Raw genomic sequence first — 23,128 nt, 5'->3', positions numbered from 1 at the left:
GGTATTTCCATGTTTACAAAGATAGCAGTGTGGATATTTCCATGTTTATACACATAGCGGTGTAGATATTTCCATCTTAATACCGATGGTGGTGTAGATATTTCCATGGTCCTACAGACGGTGGTGTAGATATTTCCATGTTCATACAGATGGTGGTGTAAATATTTTGAAGTTTATAGAGATAGCGGTGTAGTTCTTTCCATGTTTATAGAGAAAGATGTGTAGATATTTCCGTGTATATGCAGATAGCTGTGTAGATATTTCCATGTTCATCCAGATGCCGTGTAGATATATCCATGTTCATACAGATGGCGGTGAAGATATTTCCATGTTCATACAGATGGCAGTGTAGATATTCCCATGTTCATACACATGGAGGTGTAGATAATTCCATGTTCTTAGAGATGGCGGTGTAGATATTTCCATGTTCATACAAATGGCTTTGTAGATATTTCCATGTTCATAGAGATGGCGGTGTAGATATTTCCATGTTTATACAGATAGCGGTGTAGATATATCCATGTTTATACAGATAGCAGTGTAGATATTTCCATGTTTACAGAGATAGTGTTGTAGTTATTTCCAAGTTTTTAGAGATAGCGGTGTAGATATTTCCATGTTTATACGGATAGCGGTGTAGATATTTCCATGTTTATACAGATAGCGGTGTAGATATTTACATGTTTATAGAGATGGCGGTCTAGATATTTTCTTGTTTATACAGATAGCGTTGCAGATATTTCCATGTTTACAGAGATAGCGGTGTAGATATTTCCAATTTTATAGAGATAGCGGTGTAGATGTTTCCAATTTTATACAGATAGAAGTGTAGATATTTCCATGTCCATACAGATAGCGTTGTAGATATTTCCACGTTTATAGATATGGCGGTGTACATATTTCCGTGTTCATACAGAGGGCGTTGTAGACATTTCCATGTTTGTAGAGATGGAGGTGTAGATATTTCCATGTTTATTCAGATGGTGGTGCAGATATTTCCATGTTTATAGAGATGGCGGTGTAGATATTTCCATGTTTATACAGACAGCGGTGTAGATATTTCCATGTTTACACAGATAGCGGTGTGGATATCTCCATGTTTATATAGATAGCGGTGTAGATATTTCCATGTTTATACAGATAGCGGTGTAGATATTCCATCTTAATACAGATTTCGGTGTAGATATTTCCATGTTCCTACAGATGGCGGTGTAGATATTTCCATGTTCATACAGATGGCGCTGTAGATATTTCCAAGTTTATAGAGATAGCGGTGTAGTTATTTCCATGTTTATTGATAAAGCTGTGTAGATATTTCCATGTACATGCAGATAGCTGTGTAGATATTTCCATGTTCATACAGATAGCAGTGTAGATAATTCCACCTTTATAGAGATGGCGGTTTAGATATTTCTACATTCATTCAGATTGTGGTGTAGATATTAATATGTTTATAGAGATAGCGGTTTGGATCTTTCCATGTTTACACAGAGGGCGCTGTATATATTTCTATGTTTATAGAGAAGTCGGTGTAGTTATTTCCATGTTTATACAGAAAGCGGGGTGGATATTTCCATGTTTACACAGACAGTGGTGTAGGCCTTTCCATGTTTACACAGATATCGTTGTAGATATTTACATGTTTATAGAGATAGTGGTGTAATTATATCCATGTTTATACAAATAGCGCTGAAGATATTTCCATGTTTACACAGATAGGAGTGTGGATATTTCCATGTTTATACACATAGCGGTGTAGATATTTCCATCTTAATACAGATGGCGGTGTAGATATTTCCATGTTCATACAGATGGTGGTGTAGACATTTCCATGTTTAGTCATATAGCATTGTAGATATTTACTAGTTTATATAGATAGCGGTGTAGTTATTTCCATGTTTATACAGATAGCGGTGAAGATATTTCCATGTTTACACAGATAGCGGTGTGGATATTTCCATCTTTATATAGATAGCGGTGTAGATATTTCCATGTTTATACTGATAGCGGTACAGATATTTCCATGTTTATACAGATAGCGGTGAAGATATTTCCATGTTTATACAGGTAGTGATGTAGATATTTCCAAGTTTATAGAGATAGCGGTGTAAATATTTCCATGTTTATACAGATAGCGGTGTAGATATTTCCATCCTAATACAGATGGCGTTGTAGATATTTCCTTGTTCATACAGATGGCGGTGCAGATATTCCCATGTTCATACAGATGGCGGTGTAGATATTTCCATGTTTATAGCGATGGCGGTGTAGATATTTCCATGTTTATTCAGATAGCGGTGTAGATATTTCCATCTTTATACAGATAGCGGTGTAGATATTTCCACGTTTATACAGATGTCGGTGTAGATATTTCCATGTTTATAGAGATGGCGGTGTAGATATTTCTACGTTTATACAGGTGGCGGTGTAGATGCTTCCTTCTTTATATACATAGCGGTGTAGATATCTACATGTTCATACAGATGGCGGTTTAGATATTTCCATCTTTATAGAGATGGCGGTATAGGTATTTCCATGTTTATAGAGACGGCGGTGTAGATATTTTCATGTTCCTACAGATGGCGGTGTAGATATTTCCATGCTTATAGATATGGCGGTGTAGATATTTCCACGTTTATAGAGATAGTGGTGTAGTTATTTCCAAGTTTATAGAGATAGCGGTGTAGATATTTCCATGTTTATACAGATAGTGGTGTAGTTATTTCCATGTTTATTCACAGAGCAGTGTAGATATTTACATGTTTGTAGAATTGGCGGTCTAGATATTTCGTTGTTCATACAGATAGCGGTGTAGATATTTCCATTCTTATAGATATAGCAGTGTAGATATTTCCATTTTTATAATAATAGCAGTGTGAATATTTGCAAGTTCATACAGACAGCGGTGTAGATATTTCCACCTTTATAGATATGGCGGTGTAGATATTTCCATTTTCATACGGTTGGCAGTGTAGATATTTCCACGTTTATACAAATGGCGGTGTAGATATTTCCATGTTTATACAGATGGCGGTGTAAGTATTTCCATGTTTACACAGATAGCGGTGTAGGTATTTCCATGTTTACACAGAAAGCGGTGTAGACATTTCCATCTTTACACAGATAGCGTTGTAAATATTTACATGTTCACAGAGATAGCAGTGTAGTTATTTCCATGTTTATACTGAGAGCGGTGAAGATATTTGCATGTTTACACAGCTAGCGGTGCGGATATTTCCATGTTTATGCAAATAGCAGTGTAGTTATTTCCATGTTTATAGAGATAGCAGTGTAGATATTTCCATTGATATACAGATAGCAGTGTAGATATTTCCATGTTCATTCAGATAGCAGTGTAGATATTTCCATGTTCATACAGATAACGGTGTAGATATTTCCATGTTCATACAGATAGCGGTGTAGATATTTCCATGTTCATACAGTTAGTGGTGAAGATATTTCCATGTTCATACAGATGGCGGTGTAGATATTTACATGTTCATACAGATGGTGGTGTAGTTATTTCCATGTTCATACAGATAGCGGTGTAGATATTTCCATGTTCATACAAATGGCGGTGTAGATATTTCCATGTTCATAGAGATGGCGGTGTAGATATTTCCATGTTCATACAAATGGCGGTGTAGATATTTCCATGTTCATAGAGATGGCGGTGTAGATCTTTCCATGTTTATACAGATAGCAGTGTAGTTATTTCCATGTTTATAGAGATAGCAGAGTAGATATTTCCATTGATATACAGATAGCGGTGTAGATATTTCCATGTTCATACAGATAGCGGTGTAGATATTTCCACGTTCATACAGTTAGCGGTGTAGATATTTCCATGTTCATACAGATGGCAGTCTAGATATTTACAAGTTCATACGGACGGCGGTGTAGATATTTCCATGTTCATAGAGATGGCGGTGTAGATATTTCCATGTTCATACAGATAGCGGTGTAGTTATTTCCATGTTCATACCAATAGCGGTGCAGATATTTCCATGTTCATACAGTTAGCGGTGTAGATATTTCCATGTTCATACAGATGGCGGTGTAGATATTTAGATGTTCATACAGATGGCGTTGTAGATATTTCCATGTTCGTACGGATGGCAGTGTAGATATTTCCATGTTCATACAGTTGGCGGTGTAGATATTTCCATGTTTATACAGATAGCAGTGTAGATATTTCTATGTTTATAGAGATAGCAGTGTGGATATTTCCAATGATATACAGATAGCTGTGTAGGTATTTGCATGTCTATACAGATAGCGGTGTAGATATTTCCATGTTCGTACAGATAGCGGTTTAGATATTTCCATGTTCATACAGATAGCGGTGTAGATATTTCCATGTTCATAGAGATAACGGTGTAGATATTTCCATGTTCATACAGTTAGCGGTGTAGATATTTCCATGTTCATACAGATGGCGGTGCAGATATTTACATGTTCGTACAGATGGCGGTGTAGATATTTCCCTGTTCGTACAGATGGCGGTGTAGATATTTCCATGTTCATAGAGATGGCGGTGTAGATATTTCCATGTTTATGCAGATAGCGGTATAGATATTTCCATGTTTATACAGATTGTGGTGTAGATATTTCCATGTTTATAGAGACGGCGGTCTAGATATTTCCATGTTTACAGAGATAGTGGTGTAGTTGTTTCCAAGTTTATAGAGACAGCGTTGTAGATATTTCCATGTTTATACAGATAGCGGTGAAGATATTTCCATGTTTATACAGATAGCGGTGTAGATATTTCCATGTTTATACAGATAGCAGTGTAGATATTTCCATGTTTATAGAGATAGTGGTGTAGATAATTTCAATTTATACCGAGAGCAGTGTAGATAATTCCAAGTTCATACAGATAGCGGTGTAGATATTTCCACGTTTATAGAGATGGCGGTGTAGATATTTCCATGTTCATGCAGATGGCGGTGTAGATATTTCCATGTTCATACAAATGGCGGTGTAGATACTTCCATGTTCATAGAGATGGCGGTGTAGATATTTCCATGTTCATACAAATGGCGGTTTAGATATTTCCATGTTCATGGAGATAGTGGTGTAGATATTTCCATGTTTATACAGATAGCAGTGTAGTTATTTCCATGTTTATAGAGATAGCAGTGTAGATATTTCCATTGATATACAGATAGCTGTGTAGATATTTGCATGTTCATACAGATAGCGGTGTAGATATTTCCATGTTTATACAGATAGCGGTGTAGATATTTCCATGTTCATACAGATAGCGGTGTAGATATTTCCATGTTCATACAGTTAGCGGTGTAGATATTTCCATGTTCTTACAGATGGCAGTGTAGATATTTACATGTTCATACAGATGGCGGTATAGATATTTCCATGTTCATACAGATGGCGGTGTAGATATTTCCATGTTCATACAGATAGCGGTGTAGATATTTCCATGTTCATACAGATAGTGGTGTAGATATTTCCATGTTTAAAGAGATAGCGGTATAGATATTTCCATTTTTATACAGATAGCGGTGCAGATATTTCCATGTATATACAGATAGCGGTGTAGATATTTCCATGTTTATACAGATGGCAGTGTAGATATTTCCATGTTTATAGAGATGGCGGAGTAGATATTTCCATGTTCCTACAGAGGGCGGTGTAGGTATTTCCATGTTCATACAGATGGCGGTGAAGATATTTGCATGTTCATACAGATGTATGTGTACATATTTCCATGATAATACAGATGGTGGTGTAGATATTTCCATGTTCATACAGATTTCGCGGTAGATATTTCCAAGTTCATACAGATGGCGGTGTAGATATTTCCATGTTCATACAGATGGCGGTGTAGATATTTCAATGTTTATAGAGATTGCGGTGAAGTTATTTCCATGTTTATACAGATGGCCGTGTAGATATTCCCATTTTTATTCAGATGGCAGTGTAAATATTTCATTTTATACAGATAGCGGTGTAGATATTTCCATGTTCATACAGATTGCGGTGAAGATATTTCCATCTTTATAGAGATAGCGGTGTAGATATTTCCATGTTCATACAGATAGCGGTTTCGATATTTCCATGTTTATAGAGATGGCGGTGTAGATATTTCCAAGTTTATACAGATGGCGGAGTAGATATTTCCATGTTTATAGAGATGGTGGTGTAGATATTTTCATGTTTATACAGATGGCGGTGCAGATATTTCCCTGTTTATAGAGATAACGGTGTAGATATTTCCATGTTTATGAACATAGCGGTGTAAATATTTCCATGTTTATAGAGACAGCGGTGTAGACATTTCCATGTTAATAGAGATAGCATTCTAGATATTTCCATGTTTCTACAGATAGCAGTGTAGATATTTCAATGTTCATACAGATAGTAGTGTAGATATCTCCATGTTTATAGAGATAGCGGTGTAGACAGTTAGCTGTTTTACAGATAGCAGTGTTGATATTTCCAAGTTTATACAGATAGCGGTGTAGATATTTCCATGTTTATACAGATAGCGGTGTAGATATTTCCATGTTTATACAGATAGCGGTGTACATATTTCCATGTTTATACAGATAGCCGTGTAGATATTTCCATGTTTATACAGATAGCGTTGTAGATATTTCCATGCTTATACACTTAGCGCTGTGGATATTTCCATGTTTATACAGATAGCGGTGTAGATATTTCCATGTTTATGCAGATAGCGGTATAGGTATTTCCATCTTTATAGTGACGGCGCTGTGGATATTTCCATGTTCAAACAGATGGCGGTGTAGAAATTTCCATGTTTACACAGATAGCGGTGTAGACATTTCCATGTTTACACAGATACCGTTGTAGGTATTTCCATGTTTATAGAGATAGCGTTGTAGTTATTTCCATGTTTATACAGATAGCTGTGAAGATATTTCCACGCTTATAAAGATAGCGGTGTAGATATTTCCATGTTCATACAGACAGCGGTTTAGATATTTTCATGTTTATACAGATAGCGGTGTAGATGTTTCCATGTTTTTACAGATAGCCTTGTAGATATTTCCATGTTTATACAGATGGCGGTGTAGATATTTCCATGTTTTTACAGATGGCGGTGTACGTATTTCCATGTTTATGGAGATGGCGGTCTAGATATTTTCATGTTTATGAAGATAGCGGTGTAGGTATTTCCATGGTTAGAGAGATAGCGGAGTTGATATTTCCATGTTCATTCAGATAGCGCTGTAGATATTTCCATGTTCATACAGATAGCGGTGTAGATATTTCCACGTTCATACAGATAGCGTTGAAGATACTTCCATGTTCATTCAGATGGCGGAGTAGTTATTTCCATGTTTATAGAGATAGCGTTGTTGATGCCTCCATGTTTATACAGATGGCGCTGTAGATATTTTCATGTTCATGCAGATAGCGGTGTAGGTGTTTCCATGTTTAAAGAGATGGTGGTGTAGATATTTTCTCGTTTATAGAGATAGCGTTGAAGATATTTCCATGTTCATAGAGATTGCGGTGTAGATATTTCCATGTTTATACAGATAGCAGTGTAGGTATTTCCATGTTCATACAGATAGCGGTGTAGATATTTGCATCTTTATACAGGTGGCAGTGTAGATATTTAAATGTTCATACAGATGGCGGTGTAGATATTTCCATGATTATAGAGAGGGCGGTGTTGATGTTTCCATGTTTATACAGATGGCGGTGTAGATATTTCCATGTTTATACAGATGGCGGTGTAGATATTTCCATGTTTATAGAGATGGCTGTGTAGATATTTCCATGTTTATACAGATGGCCGTGTAGATATTTCCATGTTCATACAGATGACGGTGTAGATATTTCCATGTTTACACAGATGGCAGTGTAGATATTTCCATGTATACACAGATAGCTTTGTAGATAATTCTATGTTTATAGAGATAGCGGTGTAGATATTTCCATGTTCATACAAATGGCGGTGTAGATATTTCCATGTTCATAGAGATGGCGGTGTAGATCTTTCCATGTTTATATAGATAGCAGTGTAGTTATTTCCATGTTTATAGAGATAGCAGAGTAGATATTTCCATTGATATACAGATAGCGGTGTAGATATTTCCACGTTCATACAGTTAGCGGTGTAGATATTTCCATGTTCATACAGATGGCAGTGTGAATATTTACAAGTTCATACGGATGGCGGTGTAGATATTTCCATGTTCTTAGAGACGGCGGTTTAGATATTTCCATGTTCATACAGATAGCGGTGTAGTTATTTCCATGTTCATACCAATAGCGGTGCAGATATTTCCATGTTCATACAGTTAGCGGTGTAGATATTTCCATGTTCATACAGATGGCGGTGTAGATATTTAGATGTTCATACAGATGGCGGTGTAGATATTTCCATGTTCGTACGGATGACAGTGTAGATATTTCCATGTTCATACAGTTGGCGGTGTAGATATTTCCATGTTTATACAGATAGCAGTGTAGATATTTCCATGTTTATAGAGATAGCAGTGTGGATATTTCCAATGATATACAGATAGCTGTGTAGGTATTTGCATGTCTATACAGATAGCGGTGTAGATATTTCCAAGTTCGTACAGATAGCGGTTTAGATATTTCCATGTTCATACAGATAGCGGTGTAGATATTTCCATGTTCATAGAGATAACGGTGTAGATATTTCCATGTTCATACAGTTAGCGGTGTAGATATTTCCATGTTCATACAGATGGCGGTGCAGATATTTACATGTTCGTACAGATGGCGGTGTAGATATTTCCCTGTTCGTACAGATGGCGGTGTAGATATTTCCATGTTCATAGAGATGGCAGTGTAGATATTTCCATGTTTATGCAGATAGCGGTATAGATATTTCCATGTTTATACAGATGGTGGTGTAGATATTTCCATGTTTATAGAGACGGCGGTCTAGATATTTCCATGTTTACAGAGATAGTGGTGTAGTTATTTCCAAGTTTATAGAGACAGCGTTGTAGATATTTCCATGTTTATACAGATAGCGGTGAAGATATTTCCATGTTTATACAGATAGCGGTGTAGATATTTCCATGTTTATACAGATAGCAGTGTACATATTTCCATGTTTACAGAGATAGTGGTGTAGATAATTTCAATTTATACCGAGAGCAGTGTAGATATTTCCAAGTTCATACAGATAGCGGTGTAGATATTTCCACGTTTATAGAGATGAAGGTGTAGATATTTCCATGTTCATGCAGATGGCGGTGTAGATATTTCCATGTTCATACAAATGGCGGTGTAGATATTTCCATGTACATAGAGATGGCGGTGTAGATATTTCCATGTTCATACAAATGGCGGTTTAGATATTTCCATGTTCATGGAGATAGTGGTGTAGATATTTCCATGTTTATACAGATAGTAGTGTAGTTATTTCCATGTTTATAGAGATAGCAGTGTAGATATTTCCATTGATATACAGATAGCTGTGTAGATATTTGCATGTTCATACAGTTGGCGGTGTAGATATTTCCATGTTTATACAGATAGCAGTGTAGATATTTCCAAGTTTATAGAGATAGCAGTGTGGATATTTCCAATGATATACAGATAGCTGTGTAGGTATTTGCATGTCTATACAGATAGCGGTGTAGATATTTCCATGTTCGTACAGATAGCAGTTTAGATATTTCCATGTTCATACAGATAGCGGTGTAGATATTTCCATGTTCATAGAGATAACGGTGTAGATATTTCCATGTTCATACAGTTAGCGGTGTAGATATTTCCATGTTCATACAGATGGCGGTGCAGATATTTACATGTTCGTACAGATGGCGGTGTAGATATTTCCCTGTTCGTACAGATGGCGGTGTAGATATTTCCATGTTCATAGAGATGGCGGTGTAGATATTTCCATGTTTATGCAGATAGCGGTATAGATATTTCCATGTTTATACAGATGGTGGTGTAGATATTTCCATGTTTATAGAGACGGCGGTCTAGATATTTCCATGTTTACAGAGATAGTGTTGTAGTTATTTCCAAGTTTATAGAGACAGCGGTGTAGATATTTCCATGTTCATACAGATAGCGGTGTAGATATTTCCATGTTCATACAGATAGCAGTGTAGATATTTCCATGTTCATAAAGTTAGCGGTGTAGATATTTCCATGTTCATACAGATGGCGGTGCAGATATTTACATGTTCATACAGATGGCGGTGTAGATATTTCCATGTTCGTACGGATGGCAGTGTAGATATTTCCATGTTCACACAGGTGGCGGTGTAGATATTTACATGTTTATACAGTTAGCAGTGTTGTTATTTCCATGTTTATAGAGATAGCATTGTAGATATTTCCATTGATATACAGATAGCTGTGTAGATATTTGCATGTTCATATAAATAGCTGTGTAGATATTTCCATGTTTGTACAGATAGCGGTGTAGATATTTCCATGTTCATACAGATAGCGGTGTAGATATTTCCATGTTAATACAGATATCGGTGTAGATATTTCCATGTTTATACAGATAGCAGTGTAGATATTTCCATGTTTATAGAGATAGTGGTGTAGATAATTTCAGTTTTATACAGAGAGCAGTGTAGATATTTCCAAGTTCATACAGAAAGCGGTGTAGATATTTCCACGTTTATAGGGATGGCGGTGTAGATATTTTCATGTTTACACAGATGGCGGTGTAGATATTTCCATGTTTACACAGATGGCGGTGTAGACATTTCCATGTTTAAACAGATAGCGGTGTGGATATTTCCATGTTCATACAAATGGCGGTGTAGATATTTCCATGTTTATACAGATAGCAGTGTAGATGTTTCCATGTTTATAGAGATAGCAGTGTAGATATTTCCATTGATATACAGATAGCTGTGTAGATATTTGCATGTTCATACACATAGCGGTGTAGATATTTCCATGTTCATACAGATAGCGGTGTAGATATTTCCATGTTCGTACAGAGAGCGGTGTAGATATTTCCATGTTCACACAGATAGCGGTGTAGATATTTCCATGTTCATACAGATGGCGGTGTAGATATTTCCTTGTTCATACAGTTAGCGGTGTAGATATTTCCATGTTCATACAAATGGCGGTGTAGATATTTCCATGTTTATAGAGATGGCGGTGTAGATATTTCCATGTTCATAGAGATGGCGGTGTAGATCTTTCCATGTTTATACAGATAGCAGTGTAGTTATTTCCATGTTTATAGAGATAGCAGTGTAGATATTTCCATTGATAAACAGATAGCGGTGTAGATATTTCCATGTTCATACAGATAGCGGTGTAGATATTTCCATGTTCATACAGTTAGCGGTGTAGATATTTCCATGTTCATACAGATGGCGGTGTAGATATTTACATGTTCATACAGATGGCGGTGTAGATATTTCCATGTTCATACAGATGGCGGTGTAGATATTTCCATGTTCATACAGATAGCCGTGTAGTTATTTCCATGTTCATACCAATAGCGGTGTAGAAATTTCCATGTTCATACAGTTAGCGGTGTAGATATTTCCATGTTCGTACAGATGGCGGTGAAGATATTTACGTGTTCATACAGATGGCGGTGTAGATATTTCCATGTTTGTACGGATGGCAGTGTAGATATTTCCATGTTCATATAGGTGGCGGTGTAGACATTTCCATGTTTATACAGATAGCAGTGTAGTTATTTCCATGTTTATAGAGATAGCAGTGTGGATATTTCCATTGATATACAGATAGCTGTGTAGGTATTTGCATGTTCATACAGATAGCGGTGCAGATATTTCCATGTTCATACAGTTAGCGGTGTAGATATTTCCATGTTCATACAGATGGCGGTGTAGATATTTGCATGTTCATAAAGATGGCGGTGTAGATATTTCCATGTTCGTACAGATGGCGTTGTAGATATTTCCATGTTCATAGAGATGGCGGTGTAGATATTTCCATGTTTATGCAGATAGCGGTATAGATATTTCCATGTTTATACAGATGGTGGTGTAGATATTTCCATGTTTATAGAGATGGCGGTATAGATATTTCCATGTTTACAGAGATAGTGGTGTAGTTATTTCCAAGTTTATAGAGACAGCGTTGTAGATATTTCCATGTTTATACAGATAGCGGTGAAGATATTTCCATGTTTATACAGATAGCTTTGTAGATATTTCCATGTTTATACAGATAGCAGTGTAGATGTTTCCATGTTTATAGTGATAGTGTTGTAGATAATTTGAATTTATACCTAGAGCAGTGTAGATATTTTCAAGTTCATACAGATAGCGGTGTAGATATTTCCACGTTTATAGAGATGGCGGTGTAGATATTTCCATGTTCATGCAGATGGCAGTGTAGATATTTCCATGTTCATACAAATGGCGGTGTAGGTATTTCCATGTTCATACAGATGGCGGTGTAGATATTTCCATGTTCATACAATTGGCGGTGTAGATATTTCGTGTTCATAGAGATGGCGGTGTAGATATATCCATGTTTATACAGATAGCAGTGTAGTTATTTCCATGTTTATAGAGATAGCAGTGTAGATATTTCCATTGATATACAGATAGCTGTGTAGATATTTGCATGTTCATACACATAGCGGTGTAGATACTTCCATGTTCATACAGATAGCGGTGTAGATATTTCCATGTTCGTACAGAGAGCGGTGTAGATATTTCCATGTTCATACAGATAGCGGTGTAGATATTTCCATGTTCATACAGATGGCGGTGTAGATATTTCCATGTTCATACAGTTAGCGGTGTAGATATTTCCATGTTCATACAAATGGCGGTGTAGATATTTCCATGTTCATAGAGATGGCGGTGTAGATATTTCCATGTTCATACAAATGGCGGTGTAGATGTTTCCATGTTCATAGAGATGGCGGTGTAGATCTTTCCATGTTTATACAGATAGCGGTGTAGATATTTACATGTTCATACAGATGGCGGTGTAGATATTTCCATGTTCATACAGATGGCGGTGTAGATATTTCCATGTTCATACAGATAGCGGTGTAGTTATTTCTATGTTCATACCAATAGCGGTGTAGATATTTCAATGTTCATACAGTTAGCGGTGTAGATATTTCCATGTTCATACAGATAGCGGTGTAGACATTTCCATGTTCATACAGTTAGCGGTGTAGATATTTCCATGTTCATACAGATAGCGTTGTACATATTTACATGTTCATACAGATGGCGGTGTAGATATTTCCATGTTCATGCAGATGGTGGTGTAGATATTTCCATGTTCATACAGATAACGGTGTAGTTATTTCCATGTTCATACCAATAGCGGTGTAGATATTTCCATGTTCATACAGTTAGCGGTGTAGGTATTTCCATGTTCATACAGATGGCGCTGTAGATATTTCCATGTTCATACAGATGGCGATGAAGATATTTCCATGTTCGTACGGATGGCAGTGTAGATATTTCCATGTTCATATAGGTGGCGGTGTAGACATTTCCATGTTTATACAGATAGCACTGTAGTTATTTCCATGTTTATAGAGATAGCAGTGTGGATATTTCCATTGATATACAGATAGCTGTGTAGGTATTTGCATGTTCATACAGATAGCTGTGTAGATATTTCCATGTTCATACAGATAGCTGTGTAGATATTTCCATGTTCATACAGATAGCGGTGTAGATATTTCCATGTTCATACAGATAACGGTGTAGATATATCCATGTTCATACAGATAGCGGTGTAGATATTTCCATGTTCATACAGTTAGCGGTGTAGATATTTACATGTTCATAGAGATAACGGTGTAGATATTTCCATGTTCATACAGATAGCGGTGTAGATATTTCCATGTTCATACAGTTAGCGGTGTAGATATTTCCATGTACATACAGATGGCGGTGTAGATATTTACATGTTCATACAGATGGCGGTGTAGATATTTCCATGTTCGTACAGATGGCAGTGTAGATATTTCCATGTTCATAGGGATGGCGGTGTAGATATTTCCATGTTTATGCAGATAGCGGTATAGATATTTCCATGTTTATACAGATGGTGGTGTGGATATTTCCATGTTTATAGAGACGGCGGTCTAGATATTTCCATGTTTACAGAGATAGTGGTGTAGTTATTTCCAAGTTTATAGAGACAGCGTTGTAGATATTTCCATGTTTATACAGATAGCGATGAAGATATTTCCATATTTATATAGACTGCGGTGTAGATATTTCCATGTTTATACAGATAGCAGTGTAGATATTTCCATGTTTATAGAGAGAGTGGTGTAGATAATTTCAACTTATACCGAGAGCAGTGTAGATATTTCCAAGTTCATACAGATAGCGGTGTAGATATTTCCACGTTTATAGAGATGGCGGTGTAGATATTTCCATGTTCATGCAGAGGGCGGTGTAGATATTTCCATGTTCATACAAATGGCGGTGTAGGTATTTCCATGTTCATAGAGATGGCGGTGTAGATATTTCCATGTTTATACAGATAGCAGTGTAGTTATTTCCATGTTTATACAGATAGCAGTGTAGATATTTCCATTGATATACAGATAGCTGTGTAGATATTTGCATGTTCATACAGATAGCGGAGTAGATATTTCCATGTTTGTACAGATAGCGGTGTAGATATTTCCGTGTTCATACAGATAGCGGTGTAGTTATTTCCATGTTCATACAGTTAGCGGTGTAGATATTTCCACGTTCTTACAGATGGCAGTATAGATATTTACATGTTCTTACAGATGGCGGTGTAGATATTTCCATGTTCATACAGATGGCAGTGTAGATATTTCCATGTTCATAGAGATGGCGGTGTAGATATTTCCATGTTTATGCAGATAGCGGTATAGATATTTCCATGTTTATAGAGATGGTGGTGTAGATATTTCCATGTTTACAGAGATGGCGGTCTAGATATTTCCATGTTTACAGAGATAGTGGTGAAGTTATTTCCAAGTTTATAGAGACAGCGTTGTAGATATTTCCATGTTTATACAGATAGCGGTGAAGATATTTCCATGTTTATACAGATAGCGTTGTAGATATTTCCATGTTTATATAGATAGCAGTGTAGATATTTCCATGTTTATAGAGATAGTGGTGTAGATAATTTCAATTTTATACAGAGAGCAGTGTAGATATTTCCAAGTTAATACAGATAGCGGTGTAGGTATTTCCACGTTTACAGAGATGGCGGTGTAGATATTTCCATGTTCATACAGATGGCAGTGTAGATATTTCCACGTTTATAGGTATTGCGGTGTAGATATTTTCATGTTTACACAGATGGCGGTGTAGATATTTCCATGTTTACACAGATAGCGGTGTAGACATTTCCATGTTTAAACAGATAGCGGTGTGGATATTTCCATGTTCATACAAATGTCGTTGTAGATATTTCCATGTTCATAGAGATGACGGTGTAGGTATTTCCATGTTTATACAGGTAGCAGTGTAGTTATTACCATGTTTATAGACATAGCAGTGTAGATATTTCCATTGATATACAGATAGCTTTGTAGATATGTTCATGTTAATAGAGATAGCGGTGTAGATATTTCCATGTTTATTCAGATAGCGGTGTAGATATTTCCATATTCATACAGGTAGCGGTGTACATATTTCCATGTTCATACAAATGGCGGCGTAGATATTTCCATCTTTATACACATAGCAGTGTAGATGTTTCCATGTTTATAGAGATAGCAGTGTAGATATTTCCAGTGATATACAGATAGCTGTGTAGATATTTGCATGGTCATACACATAGCGGTGTAGATACTTCCATGTTCATACAGATAGCGGTGTAGATATTTCCATGTTCGTACAGAGAGCGGTGTAGATATTTCCATGTTCATACAGATAGCGGTGTAGATATTTCCATGTTCATACAGATGGCGGTGTAGATATTTCCAAGTTCATACAGTTAGCGGTGTAGATATTTCCATGTTCATACAAATGGCAGTGTAGGTATTTCCATGTTCAAAGAGATGGCGGTGTAGATATTTCCATGTTCATACAAATGGCGGTGTAGATGTTTCCATGTTCATAGAGATGGCGGTGTAGATCTTTCCATGTTTATACAGATAGCAGTGTAGTTATTTCCATGTTTATAGAGATAGCAGTGTAGATATTTCCATTGATATACAGATAGCGGTGTAGATATTCCCATGTTCATACAGATAGCGGTGTAGATATTTCCAGGTTCATACAGTTAGCGGTGTAGATATTTCCATGTTCATACAGATAGCGGTGTAGATACTTACATGTTCATACAGATGGCGGTGTAGATATTTCCATGTTCATACCGATGGCGGTGTAGATATTTCCATGTTCATACAGATAGCGTTGTAGTTATTTCCATGTTCATACCAATAGCGGTGTAGATGTTTCCATGTTCATACAGTTAGCGGTGTAGATATTTCCATGTTCATACAGATGGCGGTGTAGATATTTACATGTTCATACAGATGGCGATGTAGAGATTTCCATGTTCGTACGGATGGCAGTGTAGATATTTCCATGTTCATATAGGTGGCGGTGTAGACATTTCCATGTTTATACAGATAGCAGTGTACTTATTTCCATGTTTATAGAGATAGAAGTGTGGATATTTCCATTGATATACAGATAGCTGTGTAGGTATTTGCATGTTCATACAGATAGCGGTGTAGATATTTCCATGTTCGTACAGATAGCTGTGTAGATATTTCCATGTTCATACAGATAGCGGTGTAGATATTTCCATGTTCATACAGATAACGGTGTAGATATATCCATGTTCATACAGATAGCGGTGTAGATATTTCCATGTTCATACAGTTAGCGGTGTAGATATTTCCATGTTCATAGAGATAACGGTGTAGATATTTCCATGTTCATGGAGATAGCGGTGTAGATATTTCCATGCTCATACAGTTAGCGGTGTAGATATTTCCATGTTCTTACAGATGGCGGTGTAGATATTTACATGTTCATACAGATGGCGGTGTAGATATTTCCATGTTCGTACAGATGGCGGTGTAGATATTTCCATCTTCATAGAGATGGCGGTGTAGATATTTCCATGTTTATGCAGATAGCGGTATAGATATTTCCATGTTTATACAGATGGTGATGTGGATATTTCCATGTTTATAGAGACGGCGGTCTAGATATTTCCATGTTTACAGAGATAGTGGTGTAGTTATTTCCAAGTTTATAGAGACAGCGTTGTAGATATTTCCATGTTTATACAGAGAGCGGTGAAGATATTTCCATATTTTTACAGATAGCGGTGTAGATATTTCCATGTTTATACAGAGAGCAGTGTCGATATTTCCATGTTTATAGAGAGAGTGGTGTAGATAATTTCAACTTATACCGAGAGCAGTGTAGATATTTCCAAGTTCATACAGATAGCGGTGTAGATATTTAAACGTTTATAGAGATGGCGGTGTAGATATTTCCATGTTCATGCAGAGGGCGGTGTAGATATTCCCATGTTCATACAAATGGCGGGGTAGGTATTTCCATGTTCATAGAGATGGCGGTGTAGATATTTCCATGTTCATACAAATGGCGGTGTAGATATTTCCATGTTCATAGAGATGGCGGTGTAGATATTTCCATGTTTATACAGATAGCAGTGTAGTTATTTCCATGTTTATAGAGATAGCAGTGTAGATATTTCCATTGATATACAGATAGCTGTGTAGATATTTGCATGTTCATACAGATAGCGGAGTAGATATTTCCATGTTTGTACAGATAGCGGTGTAGATATTTCCATGTTCATACAGATAGCGGTGTAGTTATTTCCATGTTCATACAGTTAGCGGTGTAGATATTTCCATGTTCTTACAGATGTCAGTGTAGATATTTACATGTTCATACAGATGGCGGTGTAGATATTTCCATGTTCATACAGATGGCGGTGTAGATATTTACATGTTCATACAGATGGCGGTGTGGATATTTCCATGTTCGTACGGATGGCAGTGTAGATATTTCCATGTTCATATAGGTGGCGGTGTAGATATTTCCATGTTTATACAGATAGCAGTGTAGTTATTTCCATGTTTATAGAGATGGCAGTGTGGATATTTCCATTGATATACAGATAGCTGTGTAGGTATTTGCATGTTCATACAGATAGTGGTGTAGATATTTCCATGTTCGTACAGATAGCTGTGTAGATATTTCCATGTTCATACAGATAGCGGTGTAGATATTTCCATGTTCATACAGATAACGGTGTAGATATATCCATGTTCATACAGATAGCGGTGTAGATATTTCCATGTTCATACAGTTAGCGGTGTAGATATTTCCATGTTCATAGAGATAACGGTGTAGATATTTCCATGTTCATACAGATAGCGGTGTAGATATTTCCACGTTCATACAGTTAGCGGTGTAGATATTTCCATGTTCATACAGATGGCGGTGTAGATATTTACATGTTCATAAAGATGGCGGTGTAGATATTTCCATGTTCGTACAGATGGAGGTGTAGATATTTCCATGTTTATAGAGATGGCGGTCTAGATATTTCTATGTTTACAGAGATAGTGGTGTAGTTATTTCCAAGTTTATAGAGACAGCGTTGTAGATATTTCCATGTTTATACAGATAGCGGTGAAGATATTTCCATGTTTATGCAGATAGCGGTGTAGATATTTCCATGTTTATACAGATAGCAGTGTAGATATTTCCATGTTTATAGAGATAGTGGTGTAGATAATTTCAATTTATACCGAGAGCAGTGTAGATATTTCCAAGTTCATACAGATAGCGGTGTAGATATTTCCACGTTTATAGAGATGGCGGTGTAGATATTTCCATGTTCATGCAGATGGCGGTGTAGATATTTCCATGTTCATACAAATGGCGGTGTAAGTATATCCATGTTCATAGAGATGGCGGTGTAGATATTTCCATGTTCATATAAATGGCGGTGTAGATATTTCCATGTTCATAGAGATGGCGATGTAGATATTTCCTTGTTTATACAGATAGCAGTGTAGTTATTTCCATGTTTATAGAGATAGCAGTGTAGATATTTCCATTGATATACAGATAGCTGTGTAGATATTTGCATGTTCATACATATAGCGGAGTAGATATTTCCATGTTTATACGGATAGCGGTGTAGATATTTCCATGTTCATACAGATAGCGGTGTAGATATTTCCATGTTCATACAGTTAGCGGTGTAGATATTTCCATGTTCTTACAGATAGCGGTGTAGATACTTACATGTTCATACAGATGGCGGTGTAGATATTTCCATGTTCATACCGATGGCGGTGTAGATATTTCCATGTTCATACAGATAGCGTTGTAGTTATTTCCATGTTCATACCAATAGCGGTGTAGATGTTTCCATGTTCATACAGTTAGCGGTGTAGATATTTCCATGTTCATACAGATGGCGGTGTAGATATTTACATGTTCATACAGATGGCGATGTAGAGATTTCCATGTTCGTACGGATGGCAGTGTAGATATTTCCATGTTCATATAGGTGGCGGTGTAGACATTTCCATGTTTATACAGATAGCAGTGTACTTATTTCCATGTTTATAGAGATAGAAGTGTGGATATTTCCATTGATATACAGATAGCTGTGTAGGTATTTGCATGTTCATACAGATAGCGGTGTAGATATTTCCATGTTCGTACAGATAGCTGTGTAGATATTTCCATGTTCATACAGATAGCGGTGTAGATATTTCCATGTTCATACAGATAACGGTGTAGATATATCCATGTTCATACAGATAGCGGTGTAGATATTTCCATGTTCATACAGTTAGCGGTGTAGATATTTCCATGTTCATAGAGATAACGGTGTAGATATTTCCATGTTCATGGAGATAGCGGTGTAGATAATTCCGTGTTCATACAGTTAGCGGTGTAGATATTTCCATGTTCTTACAGATGGCGGTGTAGATATTTACATGTTCGTACAGATGGCGGTGTAGATATTTCCATCTTCATAGAGATGGCGGTGTAGATATTTCCATGTTTATGCAGATAGCGGTATAGATATTTCCATGTTTATACAGATGGTGATGTGGATATTTCCATGTTTATAGAGACGGCGGTCTAGATATTTCCATGTTTACAGAGATAGTGGTGTAGTTATTTCCAAGTTTATAGAGACAGCGTTGTAGATATTTCCATGTTTATACAGAGAGCGGTGAAGATATTTCCATATTTTTACAGATAGCGGTGTAGATATTTCCATGTTTATACAGAGAGCAGTGTCGATATTTCCATGTTTATAGAGAGAGTGGTGTAGATAATTTCAACTTATACCGAGAGCAGTGTAGATATTTCCAAGTTCATACAGATAGCGGTGTAGATATTTAAACGTTTATAGAGATGGCGGTGTAGATATTTCCATGTTCATGCAGAGGGCGGTGTAGATATTCCCATGTTCATACAAATGGCGGTGTAGGTATTTCCATGTTCATAGAGATGGCGGTGTAGATATTTCCATGTTCATACAAATGGCGGTGTAGATATTTCCATGTTCATAGAGATGGCGGTGTAGATATTTCCATGTTTATACAGATAGCAGTGTAGTTATTTCCATGTTTATAGAGATAGCAGTGTAGATATTTCCATTGATATACAGATAGCTGTGTAGATATTTGCATGTTCATACAGATAGCGGAGTAGATATTTCCATGTTTGTACAGATAGCGGTGTAGATATTTCCATGTTCATACAGATAGCGGTGTAGTTATTTCCATGTTCATACAGTTAGCGGTGTAGATATTTCCATGTTCTTACAGATGGCAGTGTAGATATTTACATGTTCATACAGATGGCGGTGTAGATATTTCCATGTTCATACAGATGGCGGTGTGGATATTTCCATGTTCGTACGGATGGCAGTGTAGATATTTCCATGTTCATATAGGTGGCGGTGTAGATATTTCCATGTTTATACAGATAGCAGTGTAGTTATTTCCATGTTTATAGAGATGGCAGTGTGGATATTTCCATTGATATACAGATAGCTGTGTAGGTATTTGCATGTTCATACAGATAGTGGTGTAGATATTTCCATGTTCGTACAGATAGCTGTGTAGATATTTCCATGTTCATACAGATAGCGGTGTAGATATTTCCATGTTCATACAGATAACGGTGTAGATATATCCATGTTCATACAGATAGCGGTGTAGATATTTCCATGTTCATACAGTTAGCGGTGTAGATATTTCCATGTTCATAGAGATAACGGTGTAGATATTTCCATGTTCATACAGATAGCGGTGTAGATATTTCCACGTTCATACAGTTAGCGGTGTAGATATTTCCATGTTCATACAGATGGCGGTGTAGATATTTACATGTTCATACAGATGGCGGTGTAGATATTTCCATGTTCGTACAGATGGAGGTGTAGATATTTCCATGTTTATAGAGATGGCGGTCTAGATATTTCTATGTTTACAGAGATAGTGGTGTAGTTATTTCCAAGTTTATAGAGACAGCGTTGTAGATATTTCCATGTTTATACAGATAGCGGTGAAGATATTTCCATGTTTATGCAGATAGCGGTGTAGATATTTCCATGTTTATACAGATAGCAGTGTAGATATTTCCATGTTTATAGAGATAGTGGTGTAGATAATTTCAATTTATACCGAGAGCAGTGTAGATATTTCCAAGTTCATACAGATAGCGGTGTAGATATTTCCACGTTTATAGAGATGGCGGTGTAGATATTTCCATGTTCATGCAGATGGCGGTGTAGATATTTCCATGTTCATACAAATGGCGGTGTAAGTATATCCATGTTCATAGAGATGGCGGTGTAGATATTTCCATGTTCATATAAATGGCGGTGTAGATATTTCCATGTTCATAGAGATGGCGATGTAGATATTTCCTTGTTTATACAGATAGCAGTGTAGTTATTTCCATGTTTATAGAGATAGCAGTGTAGATATTTCCATTGATATACAGATAGCTGTGTAGATATTTGCATGTTCATACAGATAGCGGAGTAGATATTTCCATGTTTATACGGATAGCGGTGTAGATATTTCCATGTTCATACAGATAGCGGTGTAGATATTTCCATGTTCATACAGTTAGAGGTGTAGATATTTCCATGTTCTTACTGATGGCAGTGTAGATATTTACATGTTCATACAGATGGCGGTGTAGATATTTCCATGTTCATACAGATGGCGGTGTAGATATTTCCATGTTCCTACAGATGGCGGTGTAGATATTTCCATGTTCATACAGATAGCGGTGTAGATATTTCCATGTTCATGCAGTTAGCGGTGTAGATATTTCCATGTTCATACAGATGGCGGTGCAGATATTTACGTGTTCATACAGATGGCGGTGTAGATATTTCCATGTTCATACAGGTGGCGGTGTAGATATTTCCATTTTTATACAGATAGCAGTGTAGTTATTTCCATGTTTATAGAGATAGCATTGTAGATATTTCCATTGAAATACAGATAGCTGTGTAGATATTTGCATGTTCATACAGATAGCGATGTAGATATTTCCATGTTCGTACAGATAGCGGTGTAGATATTTCCATGTTCATACTGTTAGCGGTGAAGATATTTCCATGTTCTTACAGATGGCGGTGTAGATATTTACATGTTCATACAGATGGCGGTATAGATATTTCCATGTTCGTACAGATGGCGGTGTAGATATTTCCATGTTCATAGAGATGGCGGTGTAGATATTTCCATGTTTATGCAGATAGCGGTATAGATATTTCCATGTTTATACAGATGGTGGTGTAGATATTTCCATGTTTATAGAGATGGCGGTCTAGATATTTCCATGTTTACAGAGGTAGTGGTGTAGTTATTTCCAAGTTTATAGAGACAGCGTTGTAGATATTTCCATGTTTATACAGATAGTGGTGAAGATATTTCCATGTTTATGCAGAGAGCGGTGTAGATATTTCCATGTTTATACAGATAGCAGTGTAGATATTTCCATGTTTATAGAGACAGTGGTGTAGATAATTTCAATTTTATACAGAGAGCAGTGTAGATATTTCCAAGTTCATACAGATAGCGGTGTAGATATTTCCACGTTTATAGAGATGGCGGTGTAGATATTTCCATGTTCATACAGATGGCAGTGTAGATATT

The sequence above is a fragment of the Gorilla gorilla genome, chromosome 19 (assembly GCF_029281585.2).
Source record: "Gorilla gorilla gorilla isolate KB3781 chromosome 19, NHGRI_mGorGor1-v2.1_pri, whole genome shotgun sequence".
Lineage (NCBI taxonomy): Eukaryota > Metazoa > Chordata > Mammalia > Primates > Hominidae > Gorilla > Gorilla gorilla.
This window is presented reverse-complemented; position numbering follows the sequence as displayed.